Here is a 25680-nt window from a genome sequence, read left to right on the forward strand (position 1 = left end):
CAAGCAAATTCCCATGCTCGACTGGCTTCAATTTGGATGCTTCCCCGATTGCTCTCAATTCCTTGAACCACGTGATTCTCAAGCCTTCAAGGCTCTCTTCCAAGCCAAGCTTTGCACACATAGATCTGCCAAATTTCCTGCAAAGCTTCAAAAATCCCAAGACCCCCTCTCCGATGGAGTCGTTGCACACGCTGTGAAGCCAGGAACCGTCAACCTTGCCCGATCTCTCTGGTCCGTGCCGGATCCGCTCAGCCCGATCCGATGTCGTGAAGCGTTGAGATCTGATCGAGCTCCGCCACCATTGAGAGATTGCCACTGCCGCCTAGCCGTAGCTCTGCCAATTGTTGTGCGCATGTACGGGGTGTGTGCAAGAGAGGAAGAAGAAGGGGGGAGGGGATGATACACAGACAATATCTCTATTTGGGTTACTGGAGAAGAAAGAGAGAGGTCAACCCACTCTATTTTTCTCCCTATATTGATTAGGTGAAATCAAGTGTACAAGGGTGGTTTCCCACGGCCACCTGGCCTACACCCCAACAATTGAGAACAAGTCAATCCAAAGGTAAGTACTCTATACAGGGCTTCACAAGTCTTTATGAACCTTAGATTTGGTCGTGTACTAGGAAATCATGGCATATTTGGAGAAACCTCCAATAGAGCATCCACCGAAGAAAGTGTGAATCAAGGCAATTATTTGCACACTATCCTTGAAGAAGTCTCACACACTTTTTCTGATTCAACATCCGAAATGTCTTCTTATTCGACTTGCTTGAAAACCGGAATGACAATGCGCTGTCAAGAAGTAGGCGGTCTTGCCAGGAAGGCACCAGGCCTCTTGCTGTGAGAGTTTGTGAGGAAGCTCAAGGGTTATGAGAAACAGCTAAGATGTAGATAGCATAGCTTCTAGAGCTAAAGAAGAAATGTAGCCAAAGAAGCCGCTCACTTTTCCTTACAAACACACATGTGATGGAGAGAACTCATGAAAGAAGCCGCTCACTTTTCCTTACAAACACACATGTGATGGAGAGAACTCATGAAAGATAGTCCGAACAAAACAAAAATGAAAACATCGAGATTACGATCATATCGTATCATGGTACGATAAAAGGGTTAATGGATGAGTTAATGATATTTAATCTTTGTTGTCTAAATAAGCTACGGATTGCTCTTTGGAACTGTAGCTTTGTGCTTACTATAATGTATATGTTTTGTCTAGCGATGGGGATTAGTTGTGAGTACAAATCCTCTTGATTCATAATAAAATAACCACACTCACATCAAAAGAGAAGTTATAGTCAATAATAGGTAGTATGATGGGATCTGGTGAGAGAAGTATTTCGTTGAGCCTCTCAGGACCAAATAAAAACACTATGCGTTGCTGAAAGTGAATCTTTCGACTAATCCACATGTTGACCCTAATAGATTGCACAGAATGGAAATGAAAGAAATCGCCTCTATGTGGATTATGGTTATTCATCGATGATATACTTAGTATGTTCAAAGATAAAGGTGTGAAAGAAGTGAAAGGAGAAGAAGAGAGAGTTTCTCTCCCAAGCCCTATTGTTGCCCTTAGGCAATAAGGATACTGCGGGGAGAGAAGTACCTGTAGCAAGGAGATTCTAGAGTTTGTGGAAGATAATGAGAACCTTAAGAGAGAGAGGTGCTTGTGAAAGATGAAGATATGGTTACTAACCTTGTGCACATAATTGTTTCCTGCAAGAAGGCTGTGCCCGTTACATTGACAAGATTGCTGCTTGAATACCTTCCAATGAAACAATTAGGACACAACAAGAGAGATGAAAGGAGGAGTAAAGATAGAATTAAAGATAGATCTAAGTGTGGTGATGGTATTAAAGATAGATAATGAGAGATAGAGATAGAGTTAGAGACAAGTATTGGACTAGATATGAAAATGAAAGTAAAACTAACAACATATATCTTACATGAGAGCAGTCGCCACCACCTTAATGGAGAGAGAAGATGAGGCAAGACTTCAGCTTTTCTTCAAGAGAAAGTGTGGCACTAAGATGAGTGTATCACAATGGAATTGAGCTATTCTCACTCACTCATAACTTGCCTCAATGAAGAGAAGGTTGCCCTTTTTATAGGTGAGGGAGCCATGTTTTACATAATCACTTGATTAGGCTAAAGAGTTAGCCCAAATCAAATGTTCTTTGGATATTTCTTAAAATGGGCAATATTAGGAATCAAAATATCATGAAATTCAGCATTTTTGGTCGTTGAGGCTCCATGTGGGTGCATGATGTATGTGGGCCCCACCTAGGCATCTTCTGTGTGGCTCCAACAGGGGGTCCCAACTTGTGTGTCTTGTCCTTCAAGGCATCTTTGAGGTGTCACATTTACATGCTTGTGTCTTTTATCCTCCAAATATCTTATTTTATGGAAAAAGACCAAGATTATCTCTTTTCACTTGATTCACCTGTTTACCATCTCTTCTTGCAGTGTAGTTGTGAGAGGGTTTTTCACTGGTTTCCCTGTAACTCGGATTGACATGCTTCAAAAGGCAAAATTCACCTACTAAAAGAGCTTGAATTGGTTTTGGCCTTTTCTCCACGTCCTTAGGTTGGGATTTTCAAATTGGGATGGTCCAAGAAGCTTTGGATCTTCCTTTTCATAAAGTCTTCTAGTAGACCCTTCCCTCTTGTATGTATCCAAGAAGATATGCATTATTGAAGGGTTATATTATTAAATAAATGTGAAAAGAAGAAAATAATTTATATATGGTAGGATATAGCTGAGATATTAGAAGAAATATACAAATGCTTTTCCCCCAAACAAAAAGAGGCACAATCATTGATACTTCTCTTGCAGTACTTTCTAATAGTAATGTACATTTATATTACTTCAAAGGTAATACTAAGGTATGGTAGAAAACTTTTATTTATACATATGAGTATTATATGAAGTATACTTATGTATCAAAAAGTCACAAGATAAATCGTTTAATGCCCGTTCCCACTATATACGTGCCATAGCACGACATCCACCCCCTCTAAACCTGCACATCCTCCGGTATGTGCCATATTGTCTCTTTGTAAGATCAGACCTCTTGTACATCTTCCTTGCTTTCTTCTTCACTAGATGATTCCAGAGCTTCATGTTCACTTTGATCTTCACATGTGTTTTGCTCTTCTTCCTCATCAACATCTTCTAGATCATTGTCTCCTCTTCTCTTAAACATTTTGATCCTTTTTCCTGCAATGGGAATCTTTACTTCTGTACCATCTAGTTCAAAAAAGTTGTAAGTAGAATTTTTATGGACATGCTTTACAACATACGGTCCAAACCATCTTTTTGAGAACTTACGCATGATTGTGTGCTGGTTATCAAGGCTACTATCATACACTTAAACCGAGTCACCTTTGTCAATTGCTTTGCTCCTGAGTCGATGTCGCTTATCAAAGTAGTCCTTGTTTTTCAACCTTGCATTTTTGAGTCGTTCTTTTGAAGCTTCAATGTCTCCAGGTCTTCTCTCTAGTTGCCTTATACGCAGTGCAAGGAGATCTTCCCTGCTAAGCCCCTCTTGCCAAGGTAGTACATTCCATGTGGGGATTGTATCTTCAATGGGCATCACTGGCTTTTGACCATACATTAGCTCCGCAGGCATGTAGCCAGTTACTGAGCTATGTGTTGTACGATCAGCCCATAAAGCCTATGGTAACAGTTTTGGCCACTCACCAACTCTTCCTTCACAAGCCTTGGCCAAAGCTTTGATGATAGAAGGATGTCCCCTTTCACTCTTTCCATTGCCTTCAGGGTTGTAAGATGTAGAAAGAGAAAGCTTGATTCCTAATCTAGAAAAGAACTCCCTTGCTTCTTCGGCATCCGGTTCACCTCTATCTGCAGTGATTTTTTCCACACAACCATAACGGCAAATCACCTCATCAAGAAGGAATTTGCATACAGCTTCTGTGGTTTTAGCTCTTAATGCTCTTCCTTCAACCTGATTAGTTAGGTCTTCTCGTGCAAGAACCAAGTATCTCATCTGCCAGAGTCCTAAAGGCATTGTGACTAGATCCACAACCCATTTATAGTGCATGGCTAGTGGATATGTAGGGTGCAATCCATCACGATGTCGAACATTTGAATACATTTGACAAGTTACACATGACTCTACAAACTGAGATACATCTTTATACATACCCTTCCACCAGTATTTTTCTTTCAACTTGGAGAAGGTTGCCCACACACCCCTATGTCCAGCCCATAGACTCTCATGAAACTCTTGCATGAGCTTTACTTGAGTCTCTTTTTTACATATAACCCGTTGTGGTGTAGCACCCTTTTGTTTAGGATGCTTCCACAAGTAACCATCCCTCAAAAAGTACCCATATGCTTTCCTGCGTATCCTCTTGAATTCTTGTTCAAACCAATCATCCTGTTTTGTTAGAGTACTCAAGTAGCTTCCAATAAGAAGCCAATCACCTTCATAAAGCTCTTTCAAGAATGATTCAAGTAGATTAGTCATGCAAACATTGTTACCTTTGACATGAGGGATAGAATAGAACTTTGTGCCTACATCATCTCCCTCGTCAATCATTTGTGACTCATCTTCATACCTTGCCCTTGATAGCATATCTGCCACTGTATTGTCTTTACCTGCAATGTGCTTAAACTCAGGATTTAAGGACTTAATGTAGGCAATCCACCGCAACATAGCAATGTCTGGCGTTGAGCAGCTTGTAATCATCCCAAGAAGTGGTAGGCAATCTGTTTCTACAACCACACATGCACCAATTAGGTACTCTTTCCCACTTTTCAAGGCTGTAACCATACCCCATAACTCTCTCTTTATTTGTGGATAGTTTCTTTGGCGAGCACTTAGTACCTTTGCTCCAAATCTTACCACATACCTGTGTCCTTCTTTGTCATCTTGCCCTATTGCCCATCCAATCCCTGTAGGATTGGTGTCTAATGTCACAATTACTGGCCTTTGACACTCATAGTCTACCTTTCTCAAAGTTGTTGCTGACTGGAGCAACTCCTTTAGCTTTTTCATGGATTTTACATGTGCTTCTGTCCATTTAAACTTCTGATTCTTTCTAAGCAGCTGATAAAGAGGATCAGCTACATGTGCATAATGTGGAATCCAAATAAGAAATCAACCTTTGTTGGACAAGGTTTCCTACCATATGGCCCGCACATGTGCCCCACAATGAGCACTTCATTGACACCAAACATAGACTTTTTCCCTGACAATGTAAGATTCACTTCTTCCAACCTAGACAAAATTTTATCACAATCATTTATGTGATTTACCACAAACCTGCGAAATCCCTTGAGATCCAAAGCTTCATCTTTGTCACTTTCTTCACATTCTTTGATAGGCAAATCATCAATGAAAGGCATTGTGATTTGAGGAATAAAGTCACGTAAAACCTTATTCATCCCATTCATCATATGTGCAACCGAGTTGGTTGCTCCCGCTCCCTGTGGCAAGGTACACATCCTTACCAAACCCAAAGGTGTCCTCATCGTTGTCAAGTCTCTCCTTTTGATTGCAAGCTGAAATTGATCATACCCTGAGTAGAGATCCCCCATTGAGTAGATTGCCCTCCCTACAAACGCCTCTGCAAACTCATCCACAATTGGACCTGTACCTACATTTCTAATTGTTACCTTGTTCACTGGTTGCATATCTTGGATGAAGCGTAGAGAACCATTCTTCTTTGGAACTGTGAACCACCTGTTTGAGTATGGAGCACAAGAAGGCTCTAAGATTCCCATTTTGATTTTCTCATTCAGTAGCTCTACTAACTTTGGCAAATGAGCCTTTGGAACTGGAATAGGACACAGATTCCAAGGCACATGAGGTATTGTGAAAATTACCATAGGAGCTACAATACAAGGATCAACACATCCTATCTCATGTGGCTCAAATGCAGAAGCCTTACCATGCTTTGAAAGCATTTCTTTGAAGCACTTTGTCTCCTCCTGTGTTAGAAACTCCTCGCGACCAATCTGCAACTCTTGGAAAGACTCCTTTGTGAAGGTATGCACAATCTTTTTAGGATTCCTCAAACTTGGTTGTAAAGAAGCCTGCTCAATCTTTTCTCTGTTGTTGGGTGGTAAGGGTGAAGCTACTGGTTTCACCTTCTTTGCTACACTCTTGTATTTAGTTTCAGCATGGACTTCTGGGCCAACTGTTTGGCTTTCTTTAAAGGCTTCTATTACTTGATACATTTCCATAGAGCAAACTTCCACAACTTCATTTTCAAGATGCAAACTAGACCTCATTATACCATCAAGCTCACCCATAGTATCTGTTGGAATTAGGGTTGCAGAGAAACACACACAGCTTGGAGAAGACGAAGGAAGCTCAAGGCACACAATAGAGAGTGTGTTACTTAGTGTGCAATGGAAAGATGGATAGCCCTAGAGTGATGGGCGTATATACAATGCACGGGGAAAAAAACCTCCTAAAGAGGGAAAAAATGCCCGGCGGTCCTAGTGTGTTCACACACATCACTACCACATGTATATGGTAACAAATCCCCCCTGGAGTGATGCGGTGAATGAGAGCTGGCACATGAGTAAAGGGAAGTGAGATGCCCTGAGGACAGGATCAATCCACAAAGGGGAGTAAGCCCAAAGCTTTGCGGAAAGCTTCAAGCTTCTCACGAGACAATGCCTTTGTGAAAAGATCTGCAAGGTTGTCTTGTGTTGGCACATAAGCCAAGCTGATCTCTCCTGTTGAGAGCCTCTCCCTGACATAGTGGTAATGCACCTCAATGTGCTTTGTGCGAGCATGAAAAACTGGGTTCCTCGCAACTGCCAATGCGCTCTGACTGTCAGTGTAGATAGTGTTGGCAGTGTCTTGTCCAACACCCAAATCAGCCATAAGGCATCTGAGCCATACACACTCAACCGTAGCTGTGAAGATTGCACTGTACTCAACCTCACAACTTGAAGTGGCCACAGTGTGTTTCTTCTTGCTTAACCATGATATACATGAACTGCCAAGCATGAAACAAAAACCACTTGTGGAAACTCTCGTGTCAAAACAACCAGCCCAATCTGACTCCGAAAAAGCATGTAAGTCTGGCGGCAATGATCCCCCCTTGGGATAAAACAAACCAAGATGTAAAGTGCCACTAAGGTAGCGGAAAATCCTCTTGACAGCTTGCCAATGCTTAGACCCTGGGCTATGCATAAATATCTTGACTTGTGAGATTGCAACTGAATATCCAGCCTCGTGTTGCATACATAAATGAGGTAGCCATCAGCAGTTTGGTAAAGAGTGACATCAGCAGGATCGCCAGCATCATGTAGACTCAACTTCAAACCTGTTTCCATGGGAGTGGCAATAGGTTTGCAATCCTCAAGTCCAAACTTACATAGCAATGTCTCTATGTAACTTTTTTGACACAAGGCAATACCACCATCACACTGCTTAAACTGTATACCCAAGTAATGATGCAACAGCCCCAAATCTTTCATCTTGAAAGTAGCATTCAAATCAGCCTTAAATTCAGCAATGTGTCTCTCATTTGGTCCAGTGATCAGCAAATCATCAACATTCTCATACCAACCACCAGGAGATTGCTTCAACCCATACAAAGCCTTGTTACATTTGCACACTTTGTCCTCTTGTCCTTTTATGACAAAACCGCGAGGCTGTGTTACATCAACTTCCTCAAATATGTCACCATTCAAGAAACCAGTAACAATGTCTGATTGATGTACATCCCAACCAAAATGAGCTGCCAATGCACATAGAAAATGCACAGTAGTCATACGACAAGTGGGAGCAAAAGTCTCTTCATAATCTATGCCTTTTTGCTGTGCATAACCCTTTGCAACAAGTCGAGCCTTATGGCGATCGATCTCACCATCCGGCTTGCGTTTCAACTTGTAAACCCACTTCGTACCAATGGCCTTTTTGCAAGGAGGCAAATCACATAAAGTCCATGTGTTATTTTCTATAAGTGCATCATATTCTGATTGCATGGCAGCCATCCAATTTTCTGAATTTTGTGCTTCATCAAAAGTCAGAGGCTCCTCAACATCATGTAAGCCAGACACAGCCAAAGCATAACAATCTGATGCATAAGATGCATGGCGAGAGCGTGAACGAGTACGACTAGACAAAGGTGCATCCAATTTACTGTCATGCAAAGTGTGCACCAGCCATTTTGGCATACCTCTAGCCTGCTCATTTTCAGCCCTTTCCTCATCAAGTACATCATATACATATGCATCAATAATAGGGTGATCTAAAACATTTTCAGAAATCCCCATAGGCTGTACATTTGCCTCATTGGAACTTACATTTGTATTTCCACCACTGAAAAGAGGCAACAAAGTGTCATAAATGTCCTGTGAGCTTACATTACTGTCTCTAGTACATGACAGCAAGGGCTGAACAGAATCTTCCACAAACACTACATCCCGTGAAACTAGAATACGTTTTGTTTGCGGATGATACAACCTGTATCCTTTGCTTTCAACACTATAACCAACAAAAATACATTTGCCAGCCTTATCATCCAATTTTCTGCGCTGCACTTGTGGCACCAAAGCATATGCCAAAAAGCCAAAAACACGCATTTTCTCAATAGACGGTTTTCTATCATGCCATGCTTCATATGGAGTAATAGACTGCAAAGATTTCGTAGGACACCTGTTAAGTACATAAGTGGCACACATGATGGCCTCAAGCCAAAAAGAATGCGGCAAAGCTTGACTTTTGACCATACATCGTGCCATTTCCGTCAGTGACCTGTTTTTCCTCTCAGCAAAACCATTTTGCTGAGGTGTATAAGGCACTGTACATTGGTGTTTTATCCCACGACTAGCTAGAAATGCATTAAATTCATGAGACATATACTTCCCCCCTCGAACGGAACGGAGGGTGCCCATAGTACATTTCGAGACATTTTCAGCCATAGCCAAAAAAAATTTGAAGCACATAAAAACTTCGGACTTCGCTTTAAGCAGAAATACCCATGCCGGCCTGGAGTAATCATCAATGAAAGTCACAAAGTACAGGTAATTGCCCAAGGACGGAGTTTGCATGGGCCCACAATCATCAGTATGCACAAGCTGCAACCTGCATGTGGCCTGAACTGAACCATCCTTTGGAAATTTAGAACGCTGCATCTACCCTCTTTCTTCTTAGCCTCTTTGGCCTTCAACTTAGGACACGAATTGATCAAGTGATCATTGCCTTTATAATAATGGCAATGCATCTTCTTTTTGCCCTTATCACCAGAATTGCCAGACCAAGTGCTACCAGCAGAAGCATTAGGAACATAATTTTTTCCACTCGCAACAGAACCATAAGAAGTGGCTGCATTATTGTTACCACCCTTTCTTTGAGAAGCAATAAAAGCCTGTTCAACTGCACGCTGCCTAGTCCTGTTTTTTCTAGAAAGTTCTGGTAAGAATCTGGTAAGGCATCAAGAACAGTCTGCACAAGGGAACTGTCTGAAATAACTTCACCTGCAGAAAAAGTTACTCATTGATATCCTTGACGCTAGCAAGGAAAGTGTCCATATCATCTTCCTCATGCATAATCTTCGACTCCACCTCTTTACGCAGCAAAGCAATTTTAGCCTCATTGCTGCTTGCATAAAGACCTGCTAGAATATCCCAAGCCTGTTTTGCAGATTTTGTTGAATGGGTGTGAGGAACAATTGTGCGCTTCACAGACAACGCAATCAATGCATGAGCCTGCGCATCCTTAACATCCCAACAAGCTTGATCTGCCGTAGGCAAAACAACTCTAACAGCTGCAATCCTTGCAACAAGACCTGCAACATCCTCAACATCGCCTACATCCTCAAAACCAGGACATACATCAATGCTTTGCACAATGTTCCAGACACCCTTTGACACAAGAACATGTTGCATCATATAAGCCCACATAGGGTAGTTGTCCCCATCCAACCAGTCCTCAACAGCAAACATCTTGAACACATCTGTGTTGTTGTTGTTGTCAGCCATGGTAAATGTTGCACCTGATGTGAAAACTGCCCGAAAATAGGAGAAACAGAGTGGGAACAACCTGTGCTATATAGCACATACCGTAGAAGACTATAAGGCACCTCTTATGCAGAAAACGACACTGACAAAAATTTTGCACAAAATGACGAAATAGCCTGTGCAGTACTGCCTGTAGTGGAAACGGAGGCCAAAATGAGCCCAAATCAAAATTCTGAGCAAATCAAGATTTTCGAGCTTACCCAAAATATTTGTCGACCTACGAACGCTTGCCAAAGCTCACTGAAATCGAAGAAAGTGAGCAGGCGTGTGCTGGAGCAGCTGGCAACTAAGCCCAGAAGGACGTGACCTGCTCTGATACCAATTGTTGGAATTAGGGTTGCAGAGAAACACACATAGCTTGGAGAAGACGAAGGAAGCTCAAGGCACACAATAGAGAGTGTGTTACTTAGTCTGCAATGGAAATATGGATAGCCCTAGAGTGATGGGCGTATATACAATGCACGGGGGAAAAAACCTCCTAAAGAGGGAAAAAATGCCCCGGCGGTCCTAGTGTGTTCACACACATCACTACCACATGTATATGGTAACAGTATCTACAAAAGAAACTTGTTCACACAAACCCAAAACATTTTCAGTAGGCTCTAGCAACCCACTCTTTTTCATGCCTATTTGTACATTATGCACATATTGCCTCTCACATCTCTTCAAATCTTCAAGTTTTGTAAAACATACTGATCCATTCCTTGTTACCAAGCAGCTCATTGAGAAAGTTTCACCTATTTTTGGATCAGGAGAGACCCTTTTTCTTTCTGTACCACTGCAATCCCGCTTTACAATGGTACTTGGCCAAAACCCATCATTTCCCTATGGTCATGAAACTCTTTGCTCATCTTTGGTAGAGGATGTTCTCTGAGGTTGTCACGATTTCTTTCATGGTTCACACAAAGTGTGAGAAATTGGTAAGCTCGTTTACCATCTTTGCTACGTATCCTAGCATATGTTGAACCATCATCCATTACCTTTATTTCCATTCGAACTCCCACAATGTAGGGTAGTCCAAGGATGAGATGATATGAAGATGTATCCTGTACAAAGAAGTTTTGGTCAATCTTTACATCACCTATTGTCACCTTCACACCTCGACATGCTGCATACAATTCACCGGATGAATTGTTTGCCACTTTCACCATCCAACCATGATCTGTGTCCATCGGCCATTTGCACTTGTTGTAGAGACTCTTTGACATTATGTTTATTTCTGAACCATGGTCAATCAAGGCAACAAATGGCTCTTCAAGATCACCTACCTTGACCAAAGTTTCTATAGTAGCCCTTGCCCAGTGACTTCGTGAATAGTAGCTCCTAGGAATAGCTTCAACTTCTTCATCATCATTTGAGAAATGCACTTGCTTCACTCTCCCACTAGATTGGTAGCATCCTACCACAGCTCCATCATCCTCCTTATTTTGCAGCTGCATTCCTTGTGTCTTCGAGGTTTCCCCTTCATCCTGTGGACGAGAAACTTCAGCAAGGGTTTGCCTCTTCCTCTTGATGATGTCAATGATCTCCTCATGGAATTCACGCTTTGCAATGCCAAGAACTTCTCCCAGAGTAAACTCAATCTTGCTATTCAAGATCCTTTCCTCCAAGACTTTCTTTAAATCTGTAGCAACCTCAATATCAGATTGTAGTTTATAAGTTGGGCCTTTTGTCTTACCTTTTATTGGCTCTTTTTTCTTTCCTGTTGTAGACTCCTCCATGAGTACTTCAGGTGGAGATGATCCTTTTGTTGAGGGTGTTTGAGAAGGCATTGAGTCGCTTCTTCCCCCACTTCTAGAAGCTCTTTTAGATGGTCCTTCATCAGCATTTTCACGTCTGCGCTTCTCTTCTACAATTGCCTCATTTTGTTGGCATTTTGTAATGTAGGCATGCACTGACAATGAGTCCACTGGATCATTCCATCCTGTTTCTAGACGTATGCAATCACCTGCTTCATGTAGAATCTCTTTTGTAACCTTTCCCTTTTTAGCTAATTGCATGACATTTGGTCAAATTTGACCATGATGGTCACTCACCTCTTCATCACAAAAATGTTCAATTTTTACTCCATAAGTAGCTGCCTCAATTGAAGAGGTGGCATGCTTAGTTGCCATATCTTCAACTAAGGTTTGCATTCCCCCCTTCCCAAAGTTAGTTCTCAAGGGTAGACCTGTTTCTCTTAAGTGGATTTTACCATCCTTAAAAAGACAACATCTTTTGACAAAGCATCACTAAAATCATCACAATCCCTTCTTACATGGTCTGTACTATCACACCAAATACATCTATTAACAAACCCTTCTTTGGGCTGTTGTCTTTGCCTAGGAAGTGGCCCTAATGGTTGGCCTTTTTTTTCAAGCTTTGCAAGCTTCACCTTCAAGTCACACATTCCCTTCACAAGCTCATCTAGCATGGACTCATCAAACTTAGGAGCGATAAAAGTAGGCTTTACCATTTTGTCAGAAGTTGAGGTTGAAGGACTTGTAGTGTTTACTACCATCTTGTCCCTTCTTCTTTGTCGTTTGGCAAGCTACGGACAGAACCTTCAACTTCATTCCAGTCGGTCTTTAGTCCTTGCTCGGCATCTTTATCTTCAAGAAGAAGCTCCAAATTTTCTCGAAACTCTTTACCTGTAGCTTGTAAGAAAAGATCTGTCTTCTCTGCATCTAGTGTGGCCCTTTCTGTCCTTGTGAGTTGTACATAGCGCCGCTCAAATTCCCTAAGTAGCTCTGTTATTGATAGTCCTTGATTTGGCTTGACTACCCATTCTAAGAATGTCCTTTTGGTTACTCTCTCAGAGTCCTCCATGAAATATTCCTCCTTTAAAGCTACTTTGAGTTCTTCCAATTTCTCCCATGCCCATCTTTAATTGCCCTAACATCCTCCCTAATTTCTGGAGCAACAACTAGCTCAAAGCTTTGAATCGTCTCACCTTCTGACACGCGATGCAGCTCCATCTCTTTCACATACTCGCGTAACTACTTGGTTACATCTTTGCCATTGAACTGATCCATTCTGCTGACGACTGCTTGTATGGCCTTCGTTGCTGAAATCTCCCTTCTTTCAAAAGCATGTTGTTGTTGCGTGAACATTGCAAATACTTGAAACATTTGCATTGTTGCTGTGTCAAAATGCATACCATGTTTCTCAACATCATCACCCATGGTTATGAACAAACTCTCACCCTGACAGTTTCACGTCGGGTTCACCACAAATATGTCAAGAAGTAGGCGGTCTTGCCAGGAAGGCACTAGGCCTCTTGCTATGAGAGTTTTTGAGGAAGCTCAAGGGTTATGAGAAAGAGCTAAGATGTAGATAACATAGCTTCTAGAGCTAAAGAAGAAATGTAACCAAAGAAACCGCTCACTTTTCCTTACAAACACACATGTGATGGAGAGAACTCATGAAAGATAGTCCGAACAAAACAAAAATGAAAACATCGAGATTACGATCATATCGTATCATGGGTAGGATAAAAGGGTTAATGGATGAGTTAATGATATTTAATCTTTGTTGTTTAAATAAGCTACGGATTGCTCTTTGGAACTGTAGCTTTCTGCTTACTATAATGTATATGTTTTGTCTAGCGATGGGGATTAGTTGTGAGTACAAATCCTCTTGATTCATAATAAAATAACCACACTCACCTCAAAAGAGAAGTTATAGTCAATAATAGGTAGTATGATGGGATCTGGTGAGAGAAGTATTTCGTTGAGCCTCTCAGGACCAAATAGAAACACTATGCGTTGCTGAAAGTGAATCTTTCGACTAATCCAAATGTTGACCCTAATAGATTGCACAAAATGGAAATGAAAGAAATCGCCTCTATGTAGATTATGGTTATTCATCGATGATATACTTAGTATGTTCAAAGATAAAGGTGTGAAAGAAGTGAAAGGAGAAGAAGAGAGAGTTTCTCTCCCAAGCCCTATTGTTGCCCTTAGGCAATAAGGATACTGCGGGGAGAGAAGTACCTGTAGCAAGGAGATTCTAGAGTTTGTGAAAGAGAATGAGAACCTTAAGAGAGAGAGGTGCTTGTGAAAGATGAAGATATGGTTACTAACCTTGTGCACATAATTGTTTCCCGCAAGAAGGTTGTGCCCGTTACATTGACAAGATTGCTGCTTGAATACCTTCCAATGAAACAATTAGGACACAACAAGAGAGATGAAAGGAGGAGTAAAGATAGAATTAGAGATAGATCTAAGTGTGGTGATGGTATTAAAGATAGATAATGAGAGATAGAGATAGAGTTAGAGACAAGTATTGGACTAGATATGAAAATGAAAGTAAAACTAGCAACATATATCTTACATGAGAGCAGTCGCCACCACCTTAATGGAGAGAGAAGATGAGGCAAGACTTCAGCCTTTCTTCAAGAGAAAGTGTGGCACTAAGATGAGTGTGTCACAATGGAATTGAGCTATTCTCACTCACTCATAACTTGCCTCAATTAAGAGAAGGTTGCCCTTTTTATAGGTGAGGAAGCCATGTTTTACATAATCACTTGATTAGGCTAAAGAGTTAGCCCAAATCAAATGTTCTTTGGATATTTCTTAAAATGGGCAATATTAGGATTCAAAATATCATGAAATTCATCATTTTTCGTCGTTGAGGCTCCATGTGAGTGCATGATGTATGTGGGCCCCACCTAGGCATCTTTTGTGTGGCTCCAGCAGGGGGTCCCAACTTGTGTGTCTTGTCCTTCAAGGCATCTTTGAGGTGTCACATTTACATGCTTGTGTCTTTTATCCTCCAAATATCTTATTTTATGAAAAAAGACCAAGATTACCTCTTTTCACTTGATTCACCTGTTTACCATCTCTTCTTGCAGTGTAGTTGTGAGAGGATTTTTCACTGGTTTCCCTGTAACTTTTGCCCTGTAACTCGGATTGACATGCTTCAAAAGGCAAAATTAGCCTACTAAAAGAGCTTGACTTGGTTTTGGCCTTTTCTCCACGCCCTTAGGTCGGGATTTTCAAATTGGGATGGTCCAAGAAGCTTTGGATCTTCCTTTTCATAAAGTCTTCTAGTAGGCCCTTCCCTCTTGTATGTATCCAAGAAGGTATGCATTATTGAAGGGTTATATTATTAAATAAATGTGAAAAGAAGAAAATAATTTATATATGGTAGGGTATAGCTGAGATATTAGAAGAAATATACAAATGCTTTTCCCACTGACAAAAAGAGGCACAATCATTGATACTTCTCTTGCAGTACTTTCTAATAGTAATGTACATTTATATTACTTCAAAGGTAATACTAAGGTATGGTAGAAAGCTTTTATTTATACATATGAGTATTATATGAAGTATACTTATGCGTCAAAAAGTCACAAGATAAATCGTTTAATGCCCGTTCCCACTATATACGTGCCACAGTACGACAGCGCTATAAGCATATACTCTCTTTTTATAAGACTAATCTGGAGCTCAGGTTTACCTGGATCCTAACGAAGAGTACGGTATTCACATTGATGACCATGGTATTGAGTTCGAAGAGGAAATGAGGGCAAACAAACAAGAAAAAATGTACATAGATAGAAACGGAATTCAGTATTTACAAAAGTCGAAAACCCTTACGTGATAGACAAATGGGGGTTAGAAGTAAATACCATAATTCCAGATATGGTCGCAAAAGAAGGACCACCAACTTTAGAATATCAAGTTGATTTGAAGCCCTTAAAACGGATTAGTACAGATAATCCTAGGATCGGAGTCTATTGTTGGGAGGATAGAAATGTAAAAGATCTTATATGGACTTTGCATGCCAAATCAGGACAACTAACACCCATGAAGATCATCTATATCTTCAAGATCAAGGAAAAGGGATCAGTAGATCTACCAATATACCTATTTAGGGATTGTTATAACAACAACTTTGTTATGATGACTCCTGAGGAGGTAGAACAAACCAGATATCAAGGATATTCCATAAGAGATTAGATATTGGGCCAAGAACCAAAAATTATTCCAAGAGATGAACACAGTGAGAGATCTTCTGAGAGTAATGTTAAGAAACCAGAAACCACCTCATCACGCAGAAAATCGGGTGACACTAAGGCGAGTCCAAGGCTACATGAGTCACTATTTCCAACAGACTTGTTTGATGGACTTGGAACATGACCAACTGCCAGGAGTCCAGGAGTTGAACCAAATAGACGTGTCAGACCGCTGATTTTCAAAAATAGTTCAGAAAATATAGTGCATTAGGGGATCCATACGACCACTTAGCAAGCTTTAAGCAAGTGCTAAGAGCAGAATGCATATTCAACTTTCATACTCAATTCGAGGGATTTGGAATGACACTAGAAGGAAAAGCATTAACATGGTTCCAAAACATTCCACCAAGGTCAATCATGAAGTTGAACACATTAGCTCAAGGATTTGTAGCTGCTTGTTCCAAAACGGGGATCAAACACAAAATGGTAGCTCAAATCTACAGCTTTAAACAAAAACAAGGTGAGTATGTTAGGGATTGTGCAACTCGAATGAAACAATACATTGCCAGATGCCCAGAGCTAGAGATACTTGCAGAAGAACGACTAGGATCATTGTTTCTAGAGGGAATGTTGAGCAAAGAACTTCATGCTATATTGTATAGCAAGAAGCATACAACCTTAGAAGAGTGTGTGTCAGATGCTATTGACTTAGGAGACAATTGTGATATTTTCAACAAAGAAGATGTCCCTAAGGATAACCAAGGTGAGAAAACAGCATCCACTAAACCAGCAAAATTGGGAACGGTTGCTGCGCAGCACCATTTTTAGCCATAGAAGACATGCTCAAAAGGATGAAAGATATAATGAATAACATGCAAAACGCACCTATGAGGGGACTAGGGCAAGGGATACCTCAACAGGGACAACCAATTAGACCGTAGAAATGGTGTGCAATCGAGGGTAAATGGACCAACCATGAGACCAATGAGTGCTACTACGAACCAAAGTATGATGGGAATGTTCAGTATGTGCCCATGAGGCCACAAGGACAACCCATGTACAGATACCAGCCTAACATGACACTAGCTCAAAGACCACCGATGGGTATGGAAAGACCTCAATCCGTGTTGGATCAACAACCTCCGTATCTAGGACATAATGTAGTGCCTGTAAAGTACATGCATTCTAAAGGAGTCATAGATGAACAAACACTAGTGCCTGTTACATCCTATGCTGAGCTTAGTCCATTTACACTAATGGTAGAAGGAGATTGGTATAATTCACATCCACCATCAATGGAAGAACCTGTGACTTATGCTCCACCAGAGCTTGCACCAATGTACTATGTGGCTAATCAAGGTGTTAGACCTCCTATGGTAAGATCCATGATTAAGACAAGAACAGGAAACTATCATAACTGTGGTGCAGATGATCATTGGAAAAATGAATGCCCAAAGCTTGACAAGAACCTCAAGTCAGCTGAAGCTTATTGCATACAATGTTGCAAAAAGGGAGGACACTTCCTAGAAGATTGTCCTAAAAATCCTTTAAACAAGGGTAAAACAGTAGTAAATGTAGTCCAAGTGATACCTAGTAGCTCATCTGAGAGTGAACCGATTGCTCCAATCAAGGTAATCACTAGAGCCCACGCTAAGAAAAAGAAACATAACTCCTTTGATGATTTGGAGAATACAAAAATTGCCTCTCAAAAAGACCAAAAGAAGCAGAAGCAAAAGGTATGAGATGAGAAAACAAAAACAACGAGCTGAAATCAAGGAAAAAGCAAAACATCTATTCCAGGAAAAGGTGAAAGAAACTTGAAGTGAAATCAAAGGAACAACCGTGAAATCTGGAGGATCAATTTTGGTTGATAAAATTTTTTAGCCTATTAATGTAGTCTTGGAAGCCTACCAAGCAGGACTTAAAGTAGGCCAAAACATGGAAAACAAATGAAAAAACTATCCTTCTCCAGACATGGAAGCAGCTAAGCTTGAAGCTTATCAAAATTTGGTAAGAATCACTCAAGAGATGCTGGAAAAACAAAAACCTAAGCTTGAAAGTATGGCAAAACCTGAGGAGCTTGTGGTAAAAGACAATCAAGAAAAATCCAAAGAGATGGTAGAACCCCACTGTGAACCAAAAGAGCCAGAACTTATAGTGCCGGACAATGAATATACCTTAGACGGAATTCCATTCATAGAGGAAGATTGGCCAAGACACTTATGGAAAAAAGTTAGAGAGATCAATGATGGGAGCCTAACTCTAAAGTCAGCTCCTATAGAGGAAGTTTGGTTAGACAAGTTACCTCCTGATATGGACATGGATGTACAATCCTTGTATAGGGATTGCGGATCTAAAGCTACAGGAATGTTTAAACCATTGACCTTGAAAACATTACCCTTTTAGTTGGGAGATAACGAAGATGAATCCATGGTGTGTAAGACCACTCAGGTAAAAAGAGGGAAACAGACCCTAGAAGTAGACAACATTCATTCAATCATGTCTACACCCATCCAATGCACTCTTACTTTTGGAGAACTATTCAAATTATACCATATTTATGGAATGATTTACAAAAAAACTCTAGAGAAGGTGGGGATAACGGGGCTCATCGCAAAAAACTTGGGAAGATTGAAACACGAAATGGATAACAAAGAGATCCGATATGTTCCAACGAACAAAGTTAGAGAATATTATGAAGGGAAAGAAGGAAACACCACCCTTCCAATGAAATATAATGACATTGAAACCATGGCAATACTGGATAGTGAGCCAGGCATAGCCATAGCCACAAAAGCAGTATGGGAATCCTAGGGACAACCAGCCATTAGACAAACTCGAATGAAATTGCAATTGGCTTATGGACATATTGAAAGACCCTTATGACTACTTGAAAAAGAGATAGTTAATTCCTATGGGATCGAATATCAACACACTTTTGCCATAGTAGACTTTGGGAAGAAACTCAATTACAAAATCATACTGAGAAGACCTTTCATGCGACAGGTACAGCTTATCCAAGATTGAGAAAACAATTATCTGTACTTGAAGCAAGTGGGATCTATAACAAGGGTTAATCTACAAGATCACACTTATAGAGATGTCATGAAAACGCCCATACAAGAGTTCAATTTAATCTCTTCAGCTCAAACTAAGCTTCCAACGTGGTTAAACAAAGACACTCCTATTTGGATGTGTGGAGCTTCAGAAAACGGAAGCTTAAAACAAGAAGAATATATCTTGTTTGGCTGCGTGAATCCTTTCCAGAACATTTTTTTGAGCCATTTGAGTGGACTCAAATTTTAGCGACAATGGATATATGTGTAAATACATCTATATCTACTCAATTCTGCAGTGAGGACGGCTACGACATAATTCCCATCCAAATGATTTCAACCCTCCACATTGATGAAAATGAGGAACCCAAGGACTTGATAAAAGCTCAACAAGTTTTTTCAGACCTCTATTACGATGCAACAGATGAGTTAGAAGAACACTCAGCTACCTCAGAAGATACGAGGTCAGAAAAAGAACATGTGAGAGCTAAGCTACTCCTGAAAGGAGGAGAGGAAAAGTTTTTTGACTTTCCAAACAAAAAATCGAGAAGACAGAAATGGTATATACGAAAAAGAGACAACTTTCCTCTTCCAATCACTGAGCATGTTTTAGAACGAGTTGCAGGAAAGAAGCTTACAGCTTCTTAGATGGATTTTCGGGATACAATCAACTTTTGGTTGACCCAAAGGATCAGCATAAAACTGCTTTTGCAACAAAATGGGGTATTTTTGCCTATAGGGTTATGCGTTTTGGGTTAACTAATACTCCTGCCACCTTCCAAAGATTAATGAGCCATGCTTTTAAAGAATATCTTAGGAAATTCTTGGAAGTATATATGGATGATCTATGCGTACATTTGTCAATCCGCGCTGATCATTTTGAACACCTCAAAAAGGTATTCAAAAAATGTAGACTTTATAGGATTTGCTTAAATTTTGAAAAGTGCACATTCATGGGTAGACAAAGAAAAATTCTTGGACATATAGTGTCTAAAAATGGCATAGCTACTGATATGGATAGATTTCATGCTATTGCAGATTTGCCTAGACCAACAACAGTCAAGGGGTTTCAAGCCTTCATGGGACATTGTGGATATTACAGACGGTTCATTTACATATACGCTATAATTGCAAAACCCATGTATAGCTTGATTACACACTTTGAATGGACTGATGTGAAGAATCCTTCATGAAGCTTAAATAAGCTCTCACTTCAGCTCCAATATTAAAAGCACCATATTGGAATAAGATATTCCACATACATGTAGATGCTTCCAATTTTGTCATATGGTGTATGCTAGCTCAACTAGGAGATGGAAAATTCAATTTTCCTATTTCCTATGCTAGCCGATAGTTGAACATGGCGGAAAAGAATTATACAACCACAGAAGGGAAGGATTAGGAATGATCTATGCCGTAAAAAAGTATAGACATTACTTATTAGCAAACAAATTTGTGTTCTTTATGGACTACCAAGCCTTATTGTACTTGGTCAACAAGCCATGCAGCACAGGAAGCATAGTGAGATGGTTCATCATTCTTCTAGAATTTGATTTCATTGTAGTTGTGAAAAAGGCACCACTCATCAAAGAGCAAATCATTTGTCTAGAATTGTTTCAGGGGAACCACCTAAAGGAGTAGACGATGATCTACTAGATGCCTATCTGTCTTCTGTGGAAATGATACCGCGATGGTCGGAAAATATGGTATCATTGATGTCCATAGCTCAAGTGGATTTGCAAATACCACTTCCTATTACAATCGGATTAGTTGAGTAATCGGCTATGTATCAACTACTAGCTGGTAGGCTATACAAGAGAAACCGAGATGGAATATTGCTCTTATGCTTTAATCCTGAAGAGAAAACCCAATACCTAAGTCAAGCACATATTACCATAGTAGAACTTCACTTTGCAGAACACCAAACTATGCAAAGTATCTTGAGACTTGGAGTATTTTGGCCAACTATGAGGAGTGATATTCGCTCTTTTGTAAAAGATTGTCCTCAATGTCAAAAACAAACACCCATATCTCACGTAACATTGTTTCAAATGTCACCTGTTGCTAAATGGAGTAACTATTTAGTCACTTACTTATCGAGCCGAACATTTCATGAGGATATGAATAAACGCCATCAAAGAGCAATTGAAATTGAATTAAGAGACTATGCTCTTATTGGAAACCAATTATATCGGAGAGGTAAGGATCAACATTTGTGTCTTTGTGCAAATGAAGACGAATATATTCCAATTATAGAACAAGCACATACTGAATTAGCTGGAGGTCACTTTTCTAGTGAGACCACCGCAAGAGCAATCTTAATGGCAGGCATATGGTGGCCAACACTTTTTGCAGATGCCAAAGAATATGTTTGAAGATGTGATACTTGTCAACGAGCAAAAATGCCAACACGAGTAGATAGCATGCCCTTAAGACCAATGATGGGAGCTAGAGCTTTCGCAAAATGGGGTATAGACTTTGTTGGGCCAATACAGCCACCTACTTATAGAACCCAAGCTCAATATATTATTGTAGCTATGGACTATTTGACTAAGTGGGCTGAGGCTAAGGCTGAGGCTAAAGCAACTCAAAATAATGATGCCAGAACCACTGTCGCATTCTTATATGAGTATGTATTCACAAGATATGGACTGCCGATAGAAATTGTCAGTGATAGGGGAACTCATTTTCTTAATGAGGTAATTGAGTATCTGCTTAATGAATTTATGGTCATCCATAAAAAATCAGCTTCCTATCACCCACAAGCAGATAGACAAGCTGAGCATACGAATAAAATTTCTTAGCTCGGTATTGACTAAAGTGGTTAGTTCAAGAAGGACAGATTGGGAAAGGAATCTCCATGCAGCTCTATAGGCTTATCAAGTTTCATTCAAAACAACTTTAAATGCTACACCCTTTAACCTTGTTTATGGTCTTGATGCCATACTGCCAATAGAATTTCTATTGCCGACATTAAGGGTAGCTAAGGATCTTGAGTGGACTGGACATGAATTGTTAGAAAGACTTGAAGATTTAGAGAAGCTAGATGAGCAAAGGCTAACTATTGTAGCTCACATCTATGCACAAAAGCAAAAACAAAAATAGTTTTTTGATTCCCATCTAATTACAAAAATCTTCAAAAAAGGGGACTTAGTTTTAATCTATTCCCTTAAGCAACACATTTCCAAGTTTAAGAAAAAGGAAAATGGACCGTTTATCATTGAAGATGCATCTCAAAGTGGAGCGGTTAAGTTGTCCACCCTAAATGGTGAACCAATGGCTAATTGGATTAGTGGATGTTGTTTAAATAAGTATAATTTGCCGCTAACCAATGAATTGCTAGAAAGAATGCATGCAGCCAAACAAATGAAGATGAAACGACACTAGGTTATTGATGAAGCCCAAGAGGAAGCTCAACTTTGGGTACTCAAAAGGAAAGCTACTCTCAAGAATCAACAATACCTATTCCCATCATTACACTGGAAATAGATGACCAACAATGGGAATTGCAGAGAGATGCAGTGTCAACAGATGATGAATGGTTAGATGGAATGGACCTTCGCATCAAAGTACAGCTCAACAATCATAGCACAAATGCATTGGTCGATACAGGAGCCAGAGTGAATACAGTCAGTTATTCCACGTACAAGAAAGCAACAAGTCAGTCATTGACAGCAAGAATAGCGACTATCAAAGGATGCAACAAGAACCCAACACCAACATTGGGTGTAGTCAACTTAAATGTGATAGTGCATGGATGTTCATGTCCTCATCAGTTTGTATGCTTACCAAATGAACACATGAATGAGACAATGATTCTTGGAATTCCCTAGATGAGGACATACAAGGCAGTACCAGATCGGGATACAATTTATCTCAAGCTATCACCTAAAGGCGGACAACTCATTGTTCCAATTGGACGAAGCAAGGAGGAATGGGAAGGTAATTACCAGTAGAGCAAACCACAAAGTAAAAAATCTTCTCTATCCTATTGACAAGCAAATGCTACAAGTAGCAAGCACGGAGTCATGCAAATTTGGGTACCAAAATCATAGCTTAAGGACAAGCCGGTTCAAATCTAGGTGCCGAAAACATCATCAGCAATACCAAAGACGGTTCCACGAGTCAAAACACAGAGACGAGTATCTTCGAGCAACGAATGTAACACGAAATGAGTTTGTAAGGAAAAGGAGCACTTATCTTCTCCACAAACTGGAAAACAAATCAAGCAATGGGGAGTTAAGTCTCAGAAACCTCAACCACACCATTCTGACCAAGACAAACAAGATACCAATGGCGGGTAAAAGCTCGACAACAGCCATGTTTGATACCAAAACCTCAGGAAATTAGCATGCTAAAGCATCCAGATGGCACAATCAAGCAAAGAGCACACAAGCTACAAGACTTGCTCTTTGGAAGACAGCATCAGCAAGCCTCGACATAAGAAACCCTTGAGTTAATCACTCAATACCCAACTCTTGCACAACAGAATGGTTTGAACTGCATTGATCTTCAAAGCATGGTAGAGCCAACCAAAGCTATGCTTAGACAGGATTGTTCAACCCATGCACACAGTCGTCCCGGAGTATGCCATCTAGGAGGGGTGGAAGAGTACTAAGTAATTAAGGACAATGTTGGAAGAGGGAGGAAAAAGTTTGAGATTAATGTCTAATTTTTTTGCAAAATTACCCAATATTGCCCTTATAATTCATCAACAGGGGAAATTTAATTGATAATATCTCCCCGATGAGTGTAAATAGTGTATATACTATCAGAAAATCATCAAAAAATAGTCCTTTTTTGGTTATTTTCATCATTTTCCTTGATATTGAGACTTAAAAATGGAAATATCCAACAAAAAACAATAAAGCTGTGTTTTTTAATGGATTTCCTTAGTTATTGGATTTTCACTTTTCTTTTTCAGTGCATTTTGTTATTTTCTTTGATTTTTCCAATAAACATGTCAAAAATTAATAATAAATAGCAACGGAGCTCATATGGAAAAACTGAAGACACGGTAGTGATCAGAAAGACAAAGCGGACAAGCACAAAAAATTTCAATCGAATTGGCAGATGGAAGCGGGAAGCCTAAATTAGACGGCCATACCTACTTTTGCAGAGTTCTTGCAGAATGAGCTACAGGAATCCGATTGGGAAAATTTTTGAGTCTAACATAGATTTCACGGCTTAGTAGCACTAACAGGGAAATCTAGGGAAAATTGGTTCGGGAAGTCCGAGTATAGATACCCAAGGTAGGCTAAAACCACCTCATTTCCACTTGTTGCCTTTGGAGAGAGAGCCTTTCAACCCTCTTCGCGCGTATTTTTCGGAGTCCACAGTCACCTGTTTTCAGCTCCGTCTCACACGAGACATGAGAGGTGAGTTCTTTACTCATCAATGATCCATTTTGTACGGCTGGTAGCTAGTCTAAACCCCTAGAAAAAACCCTAGAATCCGAGCACTGCACGAAGACCTACGACTGAAATTCGACCATAGCGGCCTGTCAGCTCAACCAAATCGGATGAGATTGGAACCGTAGCATGCCCCAACATATTAGAACACTTCTATATCAACAGTTGACCATTCAGCAAGGGTAGAGGGGGTCCCAAGTAGAAAAGGTAGTTTTTTGGCAGATGCCAGAATTGGATTCTGACTCCACAGACAGCTTACCTACGAGGTCTATATACAATGTATATGATTGTTTTCATAAAATCAATCAAGCCAAGCCCTCGAAAAGCAGAAACAGTTCGGAGGCTACAAAGCGTCAAATTCGACATACAAGGTCAAATTGACTCCAAATGGGCGAAAATTGGATGAGTTGCTTCACGACCATGTTGCGGACAAGTCCATAGCCTCAAAAGTGACTAACCAACTCAACAGGCACTGTAGTCATTGAAATTGGTGATTTCAGATTCGACAAAGCACAAAGTGATGCCAGCAAGACCAAACTTTACCAAATTCAATTTATGACTTGTTTTAGGTGTATAGAATGTGTTTAGGTCAAAAATTCTAAGTTTTGCAAAAAAAAGTTGACTGTTATTAAATAATCATGATCATTTATTTTTGCACTATTTTGGCTTGAAAATTGCATCATCACCTCACCTATCACTTGTACACACCTATTATATGCCAAATTTCAAGTATGAGCCAAAATGATCAACTATAACTTAGGAAATTACCAAAAAACGCAAGGAAGTCCTTGCAAGCCAAATTCTGAATTATGACCCACATTTTTTGATCCAAATCACCTCATATCGCATACACAGGTCTATACCATGCCTAGAACCAAGTTATACCAAAAAATGTTTATTTTGGTAGAAAAGTTAATAATCGCGATTATTTACTTTTTGGCAAAAAAGGGAGAAATTTGCAACTTTGCCATCATAGATCCAAAGTACATGGTGTCCTAAGCCCACTAGCCAAGTTTGAACAAATTTGGAGCTCAAAATCTCAAAAAAAAAATTACATCTACCGTTTCAGAGACCTAAAGCCCAAATCTAGCACCGTTTTCACCCTATGTACCCAAATGTGCCCATATTTCACTCAGAGTATGTAATTGGTATATACTTCAAGCCTATATGTCAAATTTGCAAAAAGTTAAAAAAATTACTCAAGTGTAAATAATCGTGATTATTTGCTTTTGTTGTATTTTTTTGTTTGGACTTCATAATTTTG

This window comes from Adiantum capillus-veneris, chromosome 9, assembly GCF_014529385.1.
Source record: "Adiantum capillus-veneris isolate H3 chromosome 9, ASM1452938v2, whole genome shotgun sequence".
Lineage (NCBI taxonomy): Eukaryota > Viridiplantae > Streptophyta > Polypodiopsida > Polypodiales > Pteridaceae > Adiantum > Adiantum capillus-veneris.